Source organism: Lipotes vexillifer, unplaced genomic scaffold, assembly GCF_000442215.2.
Source record: "Lipotes vexillifer unplaced genomic scaffold, Lipotes_vexillifer_v1.1 scaffold836, whole genome shotgun sequence".
In the NCBI taxonomy this organism is placed as follows: Eukaryota; Metazoa; Chordata; class Mammalia; order Artiodactyla; family Lipotidae; genus Lipotes; species Lipotes vexillifer.
In genome coordinates, this window is record NW_006771862.1 from 3,049 (window position 1) to 25,087 (window position 22,039).

The following is a 22,039-nucleotide window of genomic DNA, read 5'->3' on the forward strand; positions in this document are numbered from 1 at the left end:
TAGAGCATGGGTTCGGGTCACATCGCAGCTTCCCACTTACAGCTGTGTAATTCTGGGCAACTCATATAATGTCTCCTCAGACTCCTCATCTATAAACGGGGATGGTAACAGTCCCCTACCTCAGAGCGTTGCTGTAGTCCATAAACACGGTTAAGTGCCTTGGTAAATGTTTGAGGCTCTCTGGTTATTGTGAATTAAAATACCTCAATGGCTTCTGCCCATGTGATTTATAATAGTTTGATGTTTAACCAAATGGTAAAACTATTCCATTTATTATTCCCATCTCTTTTTAACCCTTACCCTGCTTTTTTGTTTATGTTTTCTCCCAACACAGAGTGCTAGTTCCAGGAGAGTAAAGGCTTTATTTTGTTCACTGCTGAAAGCAATAGCACCCAGAAAAGTACTGTACATATGAAGCCCTCAGTAAACACTAGCTGAATGAATGGTGCAAAGTGTCACAAGCAAAAGTACACCAAAACTTTCATTATAATAAAAAAGTATAGATAAATCTTTCTCTAATGGCTTCCAGTCAAGTAACTGAAACCACCATATGCTATAATAAAAACATAAGTAATTTATTAAAATTTGAAGGCAAAAACATAATTTTAAGTGATTTAGACCTATGTTAGGCATGATAGAGTATGGATGCTTTCTTGAAATTCGCAATCAGATCCAGGAGTATCACTTTCAGAATGTTCTAGTAGATTGAGTTTACTTTTAGTTGTCTTTGATGAAACAGTCACTATTCTACTCTTTCTTAACAGAAATGTGTTTTTTCAAAGACTCACTTTTAATTGGTTTATTAACCAAAGAATTATTTTGCCCAATTCCTTTGCTTTTATGCTTTACAGGTGAGTCAGAGCAGGAACGCAGGTCCTTCCCAGGTTCCAGGTTGTTTCCTAGCAGAGAATTTTTTGGTATATTCACCTGCTTTGCTCATTTTCTCTGAAGAAAACCTCCTATTTCTAGATAATTCCTCTTCTTTTCTTTGACTTCCAGTTCCAGAAATGATGTCTGCTGAAGGGAGAACATGTTCTAGCAATGAACTCTTCAAAAGACTCCTGCCGCTGCTCTGTGACTGGGACCCCCAGGTTGTCTTTGGAAGTTTCTAAGTCCTCCTGCATAGACACTGGGACATGGAAGGAGTCGAGAGGCAAAGGAATCCTAGCATCACCTGTAATTTTCTGAAACTGGACGGAAAAACAAAAGACAAGACAAAAATTCAGTGATGAACAAAGCCAACCATTAAAAAGTAGAGTTCAAAACTTCAGTGTTACTCTGTGATCTCATTATTAACAGAGTAAATATTCAGAAGATTTCAGAGCCAGTTTTTTTCTAATTATATCTTGCCAGGTGATTCTCAGCTTAACCTAGCTATATCCAAGGCTATGTCTGCTGCATTTTCAGACTTTGGTGACTGGGGTAGTTATTACCCATTTCCTTTCCCTCACTAAAAATAAAACCCTATTCTGTAAGATAATTAATTTCTTTCCTATCCTCCAGGCACATGCAAACAGTATATAGTTTGTGACCAGACTGTGTTCTCAAGCTGTCAGTTCCCAAGACCAGTCTGAGATTGGTTGATGGGGGCTCCAAGTAAGGCTAGAGGAAAAGCTGACAGGTTTTCCCCTCCCATTCCCATAACCAGGTGATTCACTGTAATATGTTACCTATTAGCTATGTCTGGATTACTTATTTTAAAAATTATATCAGTATGTGTACCTTCATTAGTGTTCCTTCATTGCAAGCTGACTGCATACAAATAGAAACCTAGATAAAATATGAATAGACATTTATACAATTTAAAATCTGGAATATTTTCTCTAATGTTTTCTTTCTTCATTAAGGATAGTTTGCTTTAACTCATAAATTTTCTAAAGAACTTCCAGTCTCCTTATTTACAACAATACAGTATCATGAAATGGGCACACATTTACTAATCTCAGGTTTGGAAAGGATTCCAGAGTCTTATAGGTTCTGAGCATGTGAACTATTAGAGACTGATCATTATTGTTTCCTCCCTGACTTGGTCATTTCCTTTATGCTAATCACTCTTAGAATCATTAAGTGCTGTTCTGTCCACTTACTTGGATATTTTGCATTTGTCCTGGGGCACCCTGTTTTGATTCTGATTTTTCTTCGTCAAGTGCCTTCTTTTCTTCTTTATGTGGACTACTAACAGTAGAATTCATCTGGGGACGACCTAGTAAATGAAAATCTGACTGATCTATACCAGCCATTGTGGCCAGCTGCCCAAGCCTGAACCAGAGGAGGAAAGGAGAAAAGACAAAGGTTATTATAATCACATAAGAGAAGTTTAGATTTCCCCAGACCTACAATCATGAAATACTTCTAAAATCTTAAAAGCCAACATCCTACTCCAGACTACAAGACTCTCTCTCCCGCAAATTCTCAGTCCTTTCCAGATTCATCCTCTAGGACACATCCCATCTCCTTACCTATTACCGCTCCATTTTAAACACTGTCTGACTAGCAGCTTCAACATTTACCACGCACCTTGTCCACTACCTCTCACACCTCTATTCCCACACTTCTTTACCACATTTCCTCCAGTTTCCAAGAATGTGTTTGTTCCTTCCTTCCCAACACCAACACCAATTCATTCACTGACAAAACACCACTCCATCAACTATCAATCTCCACTTCCCTCTTCCAGCAAAATTGCTCCCAGTTGAGAACCACTGACCTATATCTCCCCTGCAGATTAATAATAATTTTTATGTCTAAAGCAAAAATAACTTTAATTCAGACTTATCAAACAAGCAAAATAAGTGAAAGATAGGAAAATTCTTATGCATTCCCGAATATTTTCAATGAAAAGTGCCTTCAATTTAGCCTTTACAAAAAACTACACCTACTAATTACTCTATCTACAGGTTACTCTTTTATAATGAGCTCCCCACTCTACCAAAGCAGGCTTCCCTATCTGCATTTCTTAAAAAATTTAATTCCTCATTTTAAAAAGTCAACTATATTACCTATAATTACACTAATATGGCCACGGAAGTGATGAAAATTGCTCCAGTTCCTCAGCAAACTACCGTTACAGTCGCAAAGAGAACGCCATGAAGAAAAATGAACTAACCCAGCATCTTTAAGGAGATCCAAGAAAGCATGGAACTTCTGAAAAGAATTCTCAATGCTGCCCAAAACACCTGCATCATCCAGGATCATGCTTGTCAATGAGTGGGCATGAAGGGCTTCAGACAAAGAGAAATTCATATTTCTTAAGTGGGCATTTTCATGTTCCAGCTATAAAAGACGACTAAAAATGTCTGACATGATTTTTTCTCATTGTCATCAAAAGTAGTCTTGCCTACTTTCAAGGAACAAAACTAAAACACTCAAAATGTAATTAATTTGTAATTAACCTAACTCTCCACCAGTAAAGACAGAGACCATATCACATAGCAACCAAAACCCACAGGCACCCAACAAAGTTTCCTATATAACACTTAGGTGGTATATAAATAAACCAAAGTTACCATTTTATTAATGATCTTTCACAAAAGATCACATTTCTAACTAGTTCAATTCATAATGGAGCCTTATTCCACATTTGAAAATTACCTGCTTTAAGTTTCCCTTAAATTAGAAAATGAAACATAGAATCTGATTTGAATAAAACATATTACAACTCTGCTGCATGTTAAGAATTAACTTTAGTGAGCAAAGTATCTAATGCTTACGTTTAAAAGTCCTAAATCATACCCAACCCAATTTATTAAATGTACAATCACCAATATTTTCTTTGGCTTCTTGAAAATATTCCCCCCGTGCACTCTTCCCCTTCCGCTCATCATCTATGAACTTAAAACCCCCTATAAGCTCAACTCTTGTATTTCTCAGAAAGGCCGTTATGTTCATGATGCCCCTTTTGCCTTACCTGGGCAGGTGCTCAACATTTATTGAATGAGTGTCCGCCAATCCAATGGATGTACTTTCAAAAATTCCTCCCTACACTCATCCTGTGATAAATTATATTTAGATAGAACTTTTTAGATTATGCCCTGCTTTCATGCACATTACCTAATATAATTCTCATAGTATATATTTTTATCTTTCATTGCAATTCTTAGAAGTTTTCCAATATCTTAAATTTATTTAAATGATTCACTTTCTTAATTCATTGCCAGGAGAGTCCCATCGTGTCTTTTATGTTACTGTATATACAGTATATGCACAAAAATGTCTTCTTGAATCAAAGAATCATGAACAGGAAATAAGCTAATGTCATATAAAAGCACGCGCACGCACACACACACACACACACACATACAGAAAACCAGATTTTCACATTTTTTAAAACATGCTTTCTGGAATATAGATCATATGATCACTAAATACCAGTAAATGCAAAAGTCCATATGACACAACCAATTTGCAACATATTACAGTTTTAAAGCTTACAAATTATGTGTATATGGCTTAAAATCAAATCAAAATAAAACCAAAACACTCTCTAAAGCAGAAGAAACTTGTTTACCTCACTGACTCGTTTATCAGCCTTCAGTCTTATTACTCTTTCCTCCTTTAACTGCTTTAGGCACTCCTCTGGGTTTTCCTAAACAAACAGAGTCAATATTATAACTAATTCATAGCATAATATCCCAAAGCCTTTCCAGCTATTGGTCTCATCAGGATTTAGGGGCAGAGCCAGAAGTGAACTGATTTTAGTCTGCTACTGGTAATATCATACCATGCCAGTGAAATGAATTATCAAAATCTATCAAATTAGCATAGGTAAGATTTATTTAAATTCCACCCTTTCCAATATAAATTTGTGGCAGCCCACCATAAAAGGCATATGCGTATAACATACTAAGTCAGAAATAAGAAGTTAAGACCCAGAAAGAAAAATTCTATTTTTATTTGTGGGTCTCTTTATAGTAGGAAGTCCTATTTACGAACATGCTTAACATACCTGAATTGCCTAACTGCAGATTCAAAAGCATGTTTTTAAGAAGTAATCCTGGAGTTCCCTGGGTATGAAATAATCTAATCATCAAAACCCTAAAAGGGGGCTTCCCTGCTGGCACAGTGGTTAAGAATCCGCCTGCCAGTGCAGGGGACACAGGTCCGAGACCTAGTCCGGGAAGAACCCACATGCCGCGGAGCAACTAAGCCCATGCGCCACGACTACTAAGCCTATGCTCTAGAACCCACGTGCCACAACTACTGAAGCCTGCACACCTAGAGCCTGTGCTCCGCAATAAGAGAAGCCACCGCACTGCAACGAAGAGTAGCCCCCTGCTCGATGCAACTGGAGAAAGCCCGCGAGCAGCAACGAAGACCCAACGCAGCCAAAAATAAATAAATAAAATAAATGTATAAAACAAAAAACCCTACGAGGAAAGAACGATCACTAACTCCATGGTTTTTTTTGTTTGTTTGTTTTTGTTTTTTGTGTTACGTAGGCCTCTCACTGTTGTGGCCTCTCCCATTGCGGAGCACAGGCTCCAGACGCTCAGGCTCAGCGGCCATGGCTCACGGGCCCAGCCGCTCTGCGGCACGTGGGATCCTCCCGGACTGGGGCATGAACCCGTGTCCCCTGCATCGGCAGGCGGACTCTCAACCACTGCGCCACCAGGGAAGCCCTACTTTACAGATGAGGGAAACAGAGGCAGAGAAGTAGAATAAGTAGAGCAGCACAGCCAAGGTCACACCACTAAGTAGCAGAGCCACACTGTGGACTCAGGAAGCTGGGTGCCATTCCTGTTCATGCAGGTGGTAGTCTTCCCATTCACCAAGGTCACTGAAATAAAATGAACACTGATAAACTCTCTTAGGAGTTTTAGGAACTAAGACACTTTGGTCCTTGAAGTGGGGACACTGCTTGCAATAGGCAGAATTCTAACAGAGGCCCCAAGATTCCTACTTACTGAACTACACAAACCTTCCACTTATCCAATCAAACTCTAAATCTAGGTGCTGTAGTGAAGGGATTTTGCAGATGGAATTAAGGTTCAAAATCAGTTGATATTTTAAGATAGGGCGATTATTCTAGATGGATGTGACCTACTCAGGCACCCCATGAAAAGGACCTGAATTCTACCTGAATTGAAGTACAAAAGGGGCAAGAGGGAGACTCTCCATTGCTGGCTCTGAAGAAGTCCGATGCTGTGGCAGGGAAGGCAAGCGAGAGGCCTCTAGGAGCTGAGACTGTCCCCCGACTGACAGCCAGCAAGGAAATGGGGACCTCTGTCCTGCAACTGCAGAATCTGAATTATGCCAACAAGCCGAAGAAGCCTGGAGCCATTCTTTCCCAGAGCCTCGGGATGCTAACACAGCCAGACTGACATCTTGATTTCAGCTCTGTGACCCACACAAATTATGGTGAACATCCAACGTTTGGGGCTCAATGTCTTACACTTAAATTTCACGTGCTTTAACACTCTCGGGAGGGAACCCACATGTTTCCGTGTGTATCTGAGCAGGAAACCCAGTCACGCTGTGCCTGGACTTCTGACCTACAGAACTGTGAGCTAGTCAAATAGGTATTGTTTTCAGTCAGTAAGAGTGTAGTAAAAGAATTAATATTCTACTCAACCTCCAGGTTCATGAACAAAATAAACGATTTTCATTGTTTTAAGCCACTGTTTCAGGGTGGTTTCCTATGCAGCCATAAATAATCAGAATACCTACACTTATGAAAACAGTAAGGTATATTTATACATTTTAGCTGCTTTGAACAATCACTTAAAGAATGAGGAACTCTATTACATGCCATCATTGGCAGAGGAGCTGATATCACTTTCTGGAGAGTAGCTCTTGGTACCTAACAACAATCCTACATCAGGGGTTTACCCTAAGGAAATCAAAGATGTGGGCAAAGATTTATCTACCAACATGATGTCATAAGATTGTTTATAACCAAACCCTAGAAGAAAGCTCAGAGCCTCCAAATTGGGACTGGTTTAAAGAAAAACAGCTCACCGTCTGAAGGAATGCGCTATGAAGCCACTAAGAAAAGAATGACAACAGGTCTCAACCAGAGTTAATGAATGGGCTTCAGGAGTTCTACATTCAAAATATATCTGTGTGTTTTTCCTGGGAGATGGTGCATAAGCTTAATCAAATTCTCTGATGTAGAAGAGTATTTAGTGATAAGACAAAATGTTTTTCATACTTTTTTCAGACAAAAGAGCAGATCAGGTGTGTGTACATGCAGAGGTGGCTTTTATTTCCTTCAATGAGTTGTTCATTGTTTTCAAAAATTTACTCAATGAACATATATTTTTATATTCATATCATGTTTAAAAAACTGACAGTCTAAGAACTTCAAATTCTTTAATGTTTCATTACTAAAGCCAGCCAAGTTTTCAATGGGGAAAAAGGGGGAAAAATTGCAAAATTCCTCTACTTTCAATATAATGGTTTAATAAATCTTCTAAAACCTATTTCAAAGAATTTCTAAACAAATAAGCAAATAAACAAAAAAAAAAACCCTCACCACAGTCAGAGGAAAGTAGAGTAAAACTTCCTGACTGGTTCTAAATAGCACATCAAAGTGCAATTACATGAAATAGTTTCTCCCTCTAGTGGAGGGAATTAGAACACAGTGTTAAATTTTTGTGAAAAAGTGTACCCTCCTCCCACAAAGTATTAATAATTCATGTCCCTTACATGGAAATATGGAACCAAAAAAGTTAGAAAGTAAAATTGCTTGATATTCTACTACTTAAGTAAGACTAATGATAAGGATTTGGAATAATTTTCCTTCCTGTCAACTGCTCTCCCTTCCTCCCTTCTGTACACTGGCTAGGGTGATTTTTCTGGGACAATGCTCCCATCATATTGGATATCAAACTTTATGTTCACCTTTTCTCCATTTAACATTGAAATCAATCATTTCTCATATAATCAGGGGATTCATAACCTTGATTTTTTTGTGTGGGCTACAAAATATTCCACTGAGTGGGTTTACTGGTTAACCACTTTACACATTTAAATTCTTTCCAACTTTTCAATATTATAAGACAAAATAACCGTTTTTATGCATGAAGGCTTTTTTCCATATTGAGAATAACGTTCTTGCAATAAATCCATAAAAATGAGTTTGAGGTCAAAGCAAATGAACATTTTTAAGGCTCTGAGGTACCTATCTCCAAACTTCTTTCCAAAAGATTTCTGAGATTTTAGACTGCCATCAGCGATGTATCACTTGGTATATAACCTCTACTACAACTGTTGGCTTATTTCCTCAAGTAGAGTGCAAGTTATTTGAAGATAGGGGGTGTATTTTATTAAGTGTTTATCCCCAGCACCTGGGCCTAGCATAACGTGGGCGATCAATAAATAATTGCTTAATAAGGAAAATCCCTGCCAATACAAGATGTATGTGTGTGAAAGACAGTGTGTTTTTCTCTAAATGGATAGATGAAAACTTGTCATTTTCTTTAATGTGCAATTTTTTTCCTTAAAATTAGCAATTCAATTTCTCTTTTAGATTGTATTGTAAAAATTCAGATTCTCTGAGGCAAATGGACCTGGCACTACCCATTAGCTATATAACCTTGGACAAGTTCTATAACTCTAGGCCTCAACTTCCTCATCTATAAAATGGAGATAAGCTCCCATATCACAGAGCTCTTGTGAGGATTACATGAGTTAAAACACATATAAAATTAGAAGAGTGCTTGGTACACAGCATATGTTCAATTAATGCTGAATGAATAACATGTGAACGCAAACAGTAGTGAAGGGCTTAAAATGAAATAGTCTCATCCCGCTCCCACATCCGGCACTCAAGAAGCGACCGATTCTTTACTCAGGTTTTTAATTGTAAAATATGATATGCATACTGAGAAGTGCACAGATCAAAACTGTCAATGTGGGGCTTCCCTGGTGGCGCAGTGGTTGAGAGTCTGCCTGCCGATGCAGGGGAAACGGGTTCGTGCCCCGGCCCGGGAAGATCCCACATGCCACGGAGCGGCTGGGCCCGTGAGCCATGGCCGCTGAGCCTGCGCGTCCGGAGCCTGTGCTCCGCAAAGGGAGAGGCCACAGCAGTGAGAGGCCCGCGTACCGCAAAAAAAAAAAAAAAAAAAACTGTCAATGTGACAAATAAAAAGAGAATACTTACATTACCAGTACTCGAATCTGAAAGTATTGATACTTGTCAGCATCTCAAAAACACCCCCATATCCTTTTCCCATCACAATCTCCTTCCCTCTTCCCAGTTAAACACCATCCTCATTTCTTGACACTCCTTTCCTTTAACCTGCATGCATCCCTAACAAAAGAGTTTAGTTTTGTCAACATCTAACTTTATGTAGAGGATCACAGTATATGAAGTCTTTTCTATCTTCTTTCTTTCACTCAACATTGGTTTAAAAAATTCATCCACATTGCAACCTGTAGCTCTAGTTCATTCAATTTTATTGCTTGATAGTTTTCCCACTGTACAAATACATATAATTTATTTAAGTTTTGACTCTTAATGGACAATTAGTTTGTTTTCACTTTGTGCTAATGCAAATCATGGACAGGAATCCTGCTGTACCGGTTATTCTGGTGCATTTACACAGGGCAGGGGTGAGGGCTGCTGGGTCACAGGCTATTTATATACCTTCAGTTGATGGAGAGTGCTAAATGCTTTCCAAAGTAGTTGTGTCGATTTATATTCCAGTATAAGCAAGGTAGAAGATTCCCATAGTACTCCAGGTCTACAATACCTGATACTACCACACTTTATGTATTTGTCAAACTGATTGGCATGTAGTTTCATTGGTTTTCACTCACTTTTCTCTTATTACTTAATGAAGTCGTACACTTTTCTGTGTTTACTGGCTGTTTGGATTTCCTTTTTTATGAGGTTTACGTCAACTATTGTTATTTTTTATTATTATTATTTATTTATTTTTGGCTGAGTTGGGTCTTCGTTGCTGCGTGCAGGCTTTCTCTAGTTGCGGTGAGCGGGGGCTACTCTTCCTTGCAGTGGCTTCTCTTGTAGTGGAGCACAGGATCTAGGCGGGCGGGCTTCAGTAGTTGTGGCACATGGGCTCAGTAGTTGTGGCTCGCAGGCTCTAGAGCGCAGGCTCCGTAGTTGTGGCGCACAGGCTTCGTTGCTCCACGGCATATGGAATCTTCCCGGATCAGGGCTCGAGCCCGTGTCCCCTGCCTTGGCAGGCAGATTATTAACCACTGCGACACCAGGGAGGTCCAACTATTGTTATTTTGAATTCTTCTCCAAGTAATACTCTTACATGACCATTTTCTGACTAAATTGGAGGCATTATCTGTTCACTTTTTATTTTACTAAGTAAGGGTTTAGTTCCTTTACACTCTTCCTATGTCCACACTGCTCAGTAAAGTTATGTCATCATTAGTTATTCCACTGCTCATGATCTCTTTGACTTGCTGTGATATACTTCAAAACCTACATTGTTCATCAACTATAAACTCTCTCAACGTCACGCTTTGTAAAATGAGGACATTCATACCATCTTCCCTTTTTTCTACCTCCTGTCTACCTTCCAAACCTAGCTTTTACATTGTCAAAGTTGTCATTTATATTCTGTTCTATGTGCAGTTAAGTCTTCTGTTATTTGAGAGTCAGTAAGGAGTAAGGTTTAAGACAACAGGCAGAGAGCCTAAACTCAAAGCCTCAATCCAACCCTAAATTAGGTACAGCCTGGGCAAGTTCCTTCCCTGTCTTAGCTTCCTTTTCACAAGAGTGGGAATGATATTAGCACCAACCTCATAAGGCTATTCAGAGGATTAAATGAGTTAATATATGCAAAAACACTTAGAGCCTAATATATACTAAGTACATACTAGTACATTTCAGTACATACCAAGTTAATGCAAATACATACTAAGTATAGTTTAGGTTAGTTATTTATTACATGCAAGTTGACAATAAAAGCTTTAAACCAAGACAGTATTGCCATTATTACAATGAAATTAATATTGCCCACTGCAGATGTACTGTCTCTGTGTATAGACTACACCTCATTCCATACTGTGTCAGTGTCACTGCCCTTGTGCAGGCTGACCACATACCCCAAGCCACCTTGGGCTGTTCCACTTTATACCTGTTGTCCTGATGTTACAGCATTAGAGCGCCTCCTTACACTACTGAAGTGTAAGGAGTTTGGACAAGTTCTGGTCTGGACAACAAATTAGATAGGTGGTCATTACCCCCATGTGTCGCTGAAAAGGGGGACATCTACAGTGTCAAGTTTAAGTGGATTCTTCTCTTCCTCACCAATAGTAGGTTAAAAATCAACCATGGCTTAGTTTGCTTCAGGTTTATGTCAGTATAGCCTTTTTTCCTCTGGAGTTCAAGTTCCTTCTCCTCTTTCTCTCCCTCCTCCCTTCCAACAGTGCCTAATACCTAGTAAGTACGATATGCCTCAAGGTGTTTCTAAGCTCTCAATCACACAATCAATAGAAGCCTCTCCAATCTAGACTAGCTGCTCTCTGCTAGACTAGCTGCTATCTGCACTGAATCCCCTATTACCTTCCTTCTTGGTTTATTGCCTCATTTTGCTGGATTATTTCTATAAAAAGCTTATTAAGGTGTAGCACAGGAGGTCAATTTTTCAAATTTCTTTCTGTACAAAATATCTTCTTCAGCCTCCACTTATGACTGATAGCTTGGCTGGATACAAACCCCTAGGGTGAAAATTATGTGCCTGAAAAACTTTGGAGGTATCTTTCTAATGCCTTCCAGGATCCATGGTGCTGATGGCAAGTATGATAAAGTCAGATTTTAACTTTTTTTTTTTAGGTGACCAGTATTTTTCTCTCTGGAATGGATGTATCCTGTCAGTATTTTATTCTATGTTAATTTATTTTTTCAGTATTTTAAAGTTTCATAATGAAGGGTGCCTAGGTATGAGTCTATTCCTGTTCATATTGCTCAAAACTTGAGTAACTATTTTCAATCAGAGGCCTGATGTCTACTTTCAGCTGTGGGGAATTTTGTTGCCCTTTGACAGCTTCCCTCCATTTTTTTTCTGGGTCTGGAGTTTCTAATAGTTACATGTTGCATCTCCCAGATGCAGCCTCTCTAACATATTGCTATCACATTTTCCATTGTGTCTTTCTTTTTTATATAATGAGAAATTTTTTAAATTCCTACTGAAGTTATTTCAGCAACCATATTTTCATTTCCAAGAGACCTCTCTTGCTTTCTGACCATTCTCTTTTTAATTAACACCCTAGTCTTATTTTATAGTTGCTAGCCCTTTTTAAATCTCCCTCAGAATACTAATTAGGGTCTTTTCTTAAATTATTTTGTTCCCTAAATTGGCCCCGGTCCTACCAGGATATGTTTTCACACTTTGTCCCCCTCTCTCATGTTGTAAGCTTTACTCAACTATCAGGCAAATGACAGTTATTTTCTATTTAAGAATGAGTGCAGAAAGCTCCCTGAAGTCAACTATTGATTGGTTTCTTATGCAGGAAGAAGCGGGGAGTAACTGTAATAGGATCCCCCCCCAAACACAATTTTCTAGGGTGTGAAAACTCACACTCGCTGCCCTAGTTCTCGCGAGTTACACTGTTTTCAAAATGAAAGCATCTCATTTCAGGAGCATGAGGGCGGGGCTGGGAGTCCACTCCTCCAAACCAACCCTTCAATCAGCTCCCCTATTTCAGTCACACTTTTAACTAACTCCACCCTCTCTCCTACATGCGCATCTGAGCATGGGGCTACTTCTGCAGGTGTGGTCAGAATCCTCCTCAGTTGCAGGTGGTCCCTGTGAATATTCTAGTTGATGCTTTTCCTCTGTTCTACTGCCTCAGTTTCACACTCTTCCACTTGTCTTCCGTCTTTCAAAACTGTGTTGAAATCTCTTGATTGCTGTGGGCTTATATACTTAAACACTTTGATACCATCCTTGTAGTGTCTTGTCAAAATGGAGAAGAGCTGAAAGGGTTCTCAGTGCATTCTGAATCTGCTATTCTGTGGTCCCAGTGTGTAAACTTCTTGGGTCTTCCCCAGTGTCTATCATTACTATTAGAAATACAATCTCCTGGTCTACTCATGAAGGAAATGAATACAACACACCTAAAATGACAAGGAATGCGGGTTAGATGCTCTAGGGTCTTGTCGTACTCTACCATTTACTAATAAACCACTATGTGCTACAAATTGTAGGTGCTCATTTATAAAATGAAAGAGGGTAACTCTACATGAACTATAGATTTCTCCTACTCTAACATTTCATAATTTTCTAAGTTTTTTCTTAAAATTTCTCTATATTATCATTAATTTTAATTTAAAAAATAAAAATCTAAATTTCTCTTTTGAAAATTAAAGAGTTAATTCCCATAGTCCTACAATAATGGGATAATTAGTTCTGAAACCGGTCAAGTTTCATGTTTCATACAAAAAGAAAATCATATTAAATGATTTTTTAAAATTAAATATGGACTTTGTAGCACAAAGACTAGGTCCCCCCCAAATGGTGTTCCTTTATTTACTAGAAATGTTCAGCTCTTCATTAAAGTTGAAATAAAATAAATATATTATTTTTGAGGTGCAAAAATTTCTTATGAAAATCAATTTTTCTTTTCTGTCCATACAAACAAAAGTAGGGAATGACATTAGAGGTCAGGTTTATTTGGTAATAGAATGTAGCTTCCTGATATTTTTTATTTTAGGAAAGGAGAATATCAACATCAAAACTTTTTTCAACTTTACTTTTATTTAAAATGAGGCCATATTTTCCTCTTGTAAAAAGAGAGTTCAACTAGAACTGTCAATTTTCTCATCTGTAAAACAAGAGCACTGAATCAGCTGACTATATTCATTCAGAACTCAATTTCTTTATCGTATGATCACTAAGGTTCTCCTTAAATCTAATATACTAAGGTTCTAAGGAAAGGAAAATATATTACTAACGACATGTTTTGATCTTTATTTTTTAGAGTTCAAATGTCCACCATTCACCTTGGTCTAAGCTTAACCAGTCAAGGGGATACAATGCAGAAGGGAGGAGAAAACAGAACCCTCACACAAGCTGTGCCATGTTGCAATCAGGCTTCCGTTTGAAAAATAATCTTCTCTATAGCTTTAAAGTGATACCTTTGTCCCGGCAATGCTTCTTGTTTCAAACTGATTTTCTCTGGCTCTTCCTGAACACTTTCTGAGGAATAATCAACCTCTTCGATTTCTGAGGAGGAAGGACTCTCTACTGTCACAGTCACAGGAAATTCTGATGGACCTGAGTGTCACAAGAAGAAGATAGGAAACCACAGAGTTGTTAAACTACAGTGCAAAGAAAGAAGACAAGATTGTATAAAAGACAACACAAGCCAGATACCAAATATGCAAATATTAGAGGACATTTAACAAAAGTGATCTGAGATATCATTATTTATAAACGTCTCTCACTGCTCCTTAGTCTAAAACAGGCAATGACTAATTAAAAGTACAGTAACTTATTTTTGCTATGTTACTGTACAGACCTCTGTTGTACATGGTTAGGATTAGTAATGGGAATTGCCCATATTATTTTATTAACTTTCTTTCACAGAAGCCAAGGGAAGATCCAAGGTAACCATTTTTTCTCAGATCAACTTTAGACTGCAAATGAAAAATTTATTTTTCACTATCAGACAAAAACAGTCTGGAAGAAAATGTAGTTTTTCAGAGGAAAATACATCAGTAAAGGGACTGATAAAGAATCAGAAGAATAATCAGAAAGTCAACATATCTAAGCTGTGTATAACAGATGTTAGAATTTTAAAAAGTAAATCACATACACATACATAACTAAAACTGACCCATCAAAAATTTCACCTTCTCATCACCCTTAAGCCAAAACTAGGGTAACAGTAATACAATTCTCCTGTCAAGCTTCACTGCCACTGCAATGTTGTTCAATTGGACATTTCCAAACATTTAAAAGCTGACCTGGCCACAACCCCATAAAAGTCTACAGATCATAAAGAAGTGTGCTGGGATTATGTAACTATGAAGAAGACAAGTCACTAGGACATCATTTTGACAACAAGCTGCAAACCTGCAGCATAGGAAAATCCCAACAGGAGAACGAGACTCACACCCTTCTCTCTGGGCATGCAAGGGCAGGACTGACACCCAAGATGCTCTTCTCTCAACCTCAGCAGTGCTGCCTTTCACAGAGCAACTATGCAGTCTCCCAGAACCACTGGGAAGGAGAATCTGATACTGACAGTATTAGCTTGCCATGAGGCCAGAAGCGAGGGAATGTGTGTGGCCTTGGTGAGAGAGCAGAGGATTGAGAGATGTTGCTTTATATTGGCTTTCAGATCAGGAATTTGTACATATAGCCCACAAACAACGTTTCTTGAAAACATATGAACATTCTTTTGTTTTTGTTTTTGTTTTTTTGTTTGTTTTTGCGGTACGCGGGCCTCTCACTGTTGTGGCCTCTCCCGTTGCGGACCTCAGGGTCCCGACGCGCAGGCTCAGTGGCCATGGCTCACGGGCCCAGCCGCTCCGCGGCATGTGGGATCCTCCCGGACCGGGGCACGAACCCGTGTCCCCTGCATCGGCAGGTGGACTCTCAACCACTGTGCCACCAGGGAAGCCCCATATGAACATTCTTGAGTATGACAGTTCCATGTGAGGGGACAGAAATGGCAGTCAAGTTCGTTTCACTGGCTAACAGCTGATCTGCGGACTGGAGAACAGGCTTCCTTGTTTACAGACAACCACAAGGCTGCCAGTTGTGTGCCAAATCCACACAACTACACAGTTGCATTGGGAGAGCGACCAAACATGTTTTACATGGATTTATTTCAGAGAGGGAAATGCTTCTTGTAAGGCTCTGTCAGTTGAAAAAGCAAGAAGAATGACCATCCACCTTTGCCAATTCAAGCCCTATATATCACAAATATGATAGCTACACACCAGCAACTGATTACATACATCACGAGCTTTGATGAATGGAAAGCCCCTAAAAAGATATCAACAAAACGCAGTTAGATCTTGATGTAAATACATTACCAGTTAAACCCAGTTAATACAACTATTTAGTATTATGTACAGTATCCATATAGAATTGTGTATAAAAATAAATAAGCTCAAAAGAAGGACATGGAAGGCTCTGCTATGGAGAAAACTGAACAGAATTCAGCTGACTAGCTTGGTAATAACTCTCTGAACTGCTGAGAGGCCCCTTCAGTTCCTATGTTCAGGATGGTTGAGATTTCAGTCTCACTTCTGTAAATGGTGATATTAATCGTTCTCTAATTTACCACTCTGTGTGACGAGGATGGACCTGAGATTAAGTGTCTCAGGAAGAAGATAGAAAACCACAGAGTTGTTAAACTCAAGTGCAAAGACTGGGGATCCAACACTATTCTTTATGCAACAGCAATTCACATTACCATTTGGTCAGATTCTTTCAACAAAACAGAAGCTGCACTCACATGTATTAAAAGACAAAAATTAACTGCCATCTGTATCAATATGTTAATGTGCTTCAATCACATGTTTTCATGAAAGTTTAAACATAAAATCACCTTTAAGATCTAGGCCATGTGATCTGCTCCCTGCCATGTCAGATTATACCCCGTGAAGTTTACTGTCTTAAGAGTGATAGAGTTCTTTATACCTTGACAAATAACTAAAAGGAAAATAAAAACCCCCACACACAATAAGAAGAAGAGCCTATACATCTGTCAATCTTGATTTATTTGCTTTTCTTCAGTCAATTGGAGGTTTATAGCCACATTCTTAAAATCATTAACTGCAATCTTCCCAAACAGGTAATTGATGAACTGATGCATTCTTAAACTTGTCAATAACAAAGTGTTATTCCAGTTTACAGCAACAGTTTAATTCTACTTAGGTACTAAAACTGAATACACTGAATACTGCAAACTTTATTCACAACCACTCAGTAAAGTACTACATACTTTTGAGACAAAGGGAAAAAAAAGAAAAACCTAAAAAGCATAAGACTCTTCCGATCCAATGATACAGGCCAATCTTGATGATCAATCAGCGACTTAAATGTCAACTATAAACTCAGTATTTTATTAGCTGCTATGCAGTATACTAGAGCAATAGAAGAGAGAGGACCTCAAACCCTCTGTTCCCTCAAATTGAAAGGCAGGCTTCCTGACCCCTCCATACCACTACTGGACACAGGGAACACACACTGTTTCAGGACCCCAATCAAGAGTCATCTGCTTTGTGATTACTTCCACGACACACCCTCACCAACACCACTGAATCTGCTGCTCCTACAGGACATTACATATATTTCCTATTTTAACATATACAACAGTGCATTATAATTATGATTGCAGATACATGTTCTAACAATTTAAAGATCATAATGACTTTTTTGCTCTTTACATCTTGCTATTTCCCTTCCCGTAATATTTCTTGAAGAGAAACCATAAAAATATAAACAAACACAAAAAACAGAAAATATACAAAACATGTGGTTTGTGGCTTAACACAAACTTAAGTAATATTAATTCTGACAATATCCAGCATGACATGTATCCATGGTACACGTATCCATACCAGTATCCATGGTACAAATGAGAATGGACCAAGGTTTGAGCAGGTACAGGAGACAATCCAAGCATGAACACCACCAAGAAAAGGTAGCCAGGAAGTAACACGGTGTGTAGGAAATCACGAGACCAGTCTGATGGGAAGAGACTTAAACAAGACTGAAACTCTTTCTACACCTCCATCTCCAATTGGACAATTCGCAAGACACAGGTGCCCCAAAGTGGCCGATTTATTCAATCCCTTAAATGGGGAGGAACAGTTTAAAATTTTACCCCTTTAGTTTGCCCCCAAAGCAACTATCAAATGTTGGCAGGACACGATGAAGGCTTACCTTTGTTAACATAGTTACGTCTCTCTCTCTCTCACAACTAGCCCACTTAGCTCCAGGTTCCTTAGCGCACCCGACGCACTTACACAGCGTCTAAGAGCTTTACACAACTGGAAGGTCACATCTTTATTTCTTATTGCAGGAACACAACTTCTGGAAACTTTATTTCTGTCAGAACCTAAAGCAAAATTATTGTAAAATGAGTGATTTAAACCATACATTTTATCACCGTTAAAAAGCATCTAAAAAGAAAAAAAAGCATCTGCTCTGTGCTAAGGATTAGAAACAACTCCTGCCCTTAAAGCCTCATTAAGGAGGGACATGTATAAACTCAAAATTTCAATCACATGATGTAAAGAACCATAACCTTTATGCACAGAGGTTCCTATGGAGGCAAAAATTTATGTCTAAGTGACGGCTTCATGATAACCCTGAAGTACAATCGAGAAAGATGAGGCTACGCAGAGTTGGAGGAGGAGGTGCATTAACTGCAGAGGGAGCACCTGCGCAAAGACACTCAAGCCTGACTCCTGCTGGGCACTGTAAATACTGCAGGTGGGGATGACTAAAGGCCAGGGGTCCAAGCGTGAGAAGGGACAGAAAATAGAGAAGTTGGTCGAATCAAGCCTGGGAGAGAACATGGCTTGATCCCACAGGTCATGAGGCCTGGGGCTACCACTGGCTGAGTAAGGGTGCCTCCGCTGATTAGAAAAAGGCACCCTGCTGCTGAAGGACCAGTTAGATAAAGGGAGTGATCACAAAAAGCTCCCCTTCCTCAGGGCCAAAGAGCCCCAGGAGGCTTGGTAGAGCACAGTTCAGACTACACGTCTCTGGGCAGAGTACACGCTGGGCGGCTAGTATGCACTAATTCTGTGTGGGCAAGCCATTAGCAGCATTATTTTAGGCGTATCTTTTCATGTTAGAAGATCACTCAACCACAGTAGGCAGATGAACTTAGAGGAACTGAGTCCAGGGGCCGTGAAACCACCCAGGAGCTTCTGCCATAGTCTGGGCAAAATGCAATGTGGATGAAGAAGCAAATTTAGGAGGAGGCCAAAATCTACAAGCTGGACCCACTGGATGCAAGACACAAAGTTCAGTGAAGGAACTCTGAAGAGAATGGGCTCTGCAATAAATTCTTCTTACAATCAATGTAAAATATTAGGCAAAATTAAGTACAGTGGCCTTTAAGGTTCCTTCCAGCTCTAATTTCTTTTGATTTCTAACTTATTACTCTGGTTAAGTAAAGTCCCTTCAGAGGTACGGAACAGTTCCTACACCTGAATGGGATGCAAAGAAAAATCTGATTTCTCTTCACCAGGGGATAAGTTGAACTGTCCTTGCAGAAGAGATAACACACGGTGTGAACCACAGATCCTAAAAGAGGGCCAGGCTCACGATAAGTATTCAGCTTTTTGAAAACAAATGAACAATCATTTCCTCTCCTAGATCTTAACACCCTTTCTCTGCTGGCTACTTTCTTTCAGCTTATAAACATCCTCAATATACCCACTTAAAAAGCCCTCAGACTTATGATTCTTTGGATCTTCTTGTGGGTAACCTAAGTATCTCCCATGCCTTCAAATACCTGTCCTCCCAAAAAGCCCAGATCTGTACCTTGGGCCCAGGCCCGTCTACCAGGCCCCTCTAAAGCACTGAAGATGAAGTAAGATCCTCTTCCCACCCCCAATCCCTTCCTACTGTGCTCTGTATCTCACAAAAAGATGCAGCTGTAAACTGTCACCCACACTTGCTGCCCTTCCTTTTCTAACTGGTCACCAGGACCTACCCATTCTCTCTCGGATCTGCAAAATCCAGTTCAACCTTTTATAACTTAAGTGGGACCCTTAGATTACAATTCACCCTGCACCCAATCAAGTGTCTTCTACATGGAGGTCTGAGTGAGTCTCTAAACCAGAAGTCCATCTCACTGTTCTTTAGGGTTTCCTACAGCCTTCAGGATAAACATCTAAACTTCTGGCAGGACAAACAAGGCCCCTTTCTGTTGGGGCCCACTAGGTTTCCAGTATCAACTCTCATTTCTTTCCCAAACCCTGAGTTCCAGTCCTGTACCTTAGTTTTGCCATATTTTCTTATATTTCTCCAACTCTGACACACACTGCTCCCTCCTGCCACCCCAGGAGCTTCTACATATCCTTAGAAAGGATGGCACCTCCTTCAAGAAGCCTACCCTGAACTTTCCCTTCCAACATTCTGTGCTCTGCAAAGGGGAAAGGTAGTGGGCAGGGATACATTAGGAGTTTGGGATTAACATATACACATGACTCTATATAAAATAAATAATCAACAAGGACATACTGCATAGCACAAGGAACTCTACTCCATATCCTGTAACAACCTGTATGGGAAAATAATCTGAAAAAGAATGGATATATGTATAACGGAATCACTTTGCTGTACACCTGAAACTAACACAATATCGTAAATCAACTATGCTCCAATATAAAATAAAAATTAAATTAAAAAAAAAAAAACAAGGGCTTCCCTGGTGGCGCAGTGCTTGAGAGTCCGCCTGCCGATGCAGGAGACGCGGGTTCGTGCCCCGTTTCGGGAGGATCCCACATGCCGCGGAGCGGCTGGGCCCGTGAGCCATGGCCGCTGAGCCTGCGCGTCCGGAGCCTGTGCTCCGCAAATGGGAGAGGCCACAACAGTGAGAGGCCCCCATAAAGCAAGAAAAAAAAAAAAAACAAGATTCTGTTCTCTGTAGCACCAGAACTCACTTCTTCCAGAGCACTGACTACTGTGCTTGTGTTTACTTGCTGCCCAGTAGAAGGGGAGATTACCTAGGGCAGAAGCATCCTCTCCAGCAGCCCTTGGTTCTGACAACTCATTCAAGTGCCAGGATACTTTACACACATAGCCTGTGTAATTAATTCTAAGACCCCACAGAAAGGGTGGTTTTTAATGTCATTTTATAAGTGTGGGGATTGTAGTACAAAAGAAACGTGCCCAGGCCACAGAGAGCATAAATTCTGGAATTCAAACCCTAAGCTGCCTTCACACCTGTGCTCTTTCCACTATATGATAGGACTATTGAAAAAAAAATTTTTTTCCTGAGCCCTGTTTTAATGAAAAGGAAATGAAGCTGGGATATATCAATTTCCTAATCGCTTAGGCATGTACCGGGCAGTCATTCAACAGACCAGGTAATATCTGTGGAACAATGAACGATGCTCCAAACTGTGCTAAGTGTTCTACATTGTAGAGTCTACAAGCATTAACAGAGTGTGACCTTGTAACCGCCACAGAGAGTGAGTCCTGTTAAGCCCATGCTACAGATGAGAACACTGAGACCTAGAAGCCTTAAGGCACTCGGCCGGGGTCACTGAGCCGGCAGGAGTCGTAGGTCGCACGCCCCGTCTAGTGCACGCACACCCAGGCACTGGGCACCGGTTCTAGAGCCCACCCTCCACCTTGTACCATCTAAAACTCTGCTTTGCAGCACCGACACGATAGCCCCTGGAAGCGGCAAGTACAAACCCGTCTCGCCAAGCCATGGCTCGAAGAAGCTCTGGATACAGATCAGGGGCAGAGGGTGCTCAGGGGCGGCTCCCCGTCCACCCCGCTCAGGCGGTGGCCGTTGAAGTCCAGCAGGCCCTCCCGCAGGGAGGCGCCCACGGCAGGCAGAGGCACCGAATCCTGCAATGCGCACAGGTCCTCACAGCGCCAGAAGAAAGTCGGCCGCACTGTCGTGGCACAGCTTCACTCAGTGATGATGGGCCGAGCGAGGCCCCGGGGACGCTGGCTGCACGCAGGATGCCCACACACGCCTGGAAGCCCCGGCTGGCCTCCCGGCCCCTCGGGCGGCCATCGCAGTCCAGGGAGTGGTAATCAGGATCAAAGTGGTAAAGGTCCTGCATTCTTCTTCTTGCATTATTTCAAAACCGGCATCGCTAGCGTCAGGCAGACCGGTAACTGGGTACGGAGGACCGCTAATTGGGTTCATTTGCCTCTGCCTTATCTGCCTGCCATCTGCTTCCTGAAATGCAAACAGCTACACAGGGTGATTTGCTACAAGACAGTGCAGGGAGCTTAAGCACCAGATGCAGGATGTAATTTACATTGACAGCTAGGGAGTGGTAGGAACAGGATGTAATTTAGCTTTGTGAAACATACATCCAGTTACAGACACTATAGATTAGTAACAGTTTAAATAAAACTAGGATCGATTAACCCTTTCAGGCCAGTTTATGTGT

The 22,039-nt window shown here is 40.3% G+C and overlaps 1 pseudogene; it reads right to left on the reverse strand.

Moving 5' to 3' along the window:
* Window positions 1–856: 856 nt before the first annotated feature.
* LOC103071520 (centrosomal protein of 78 kDa-like) overlaps window positions 857–22,039 on the reverse strand; it is a 32,495-nt pseudogene continuing 11,312 nt past the window's right edge.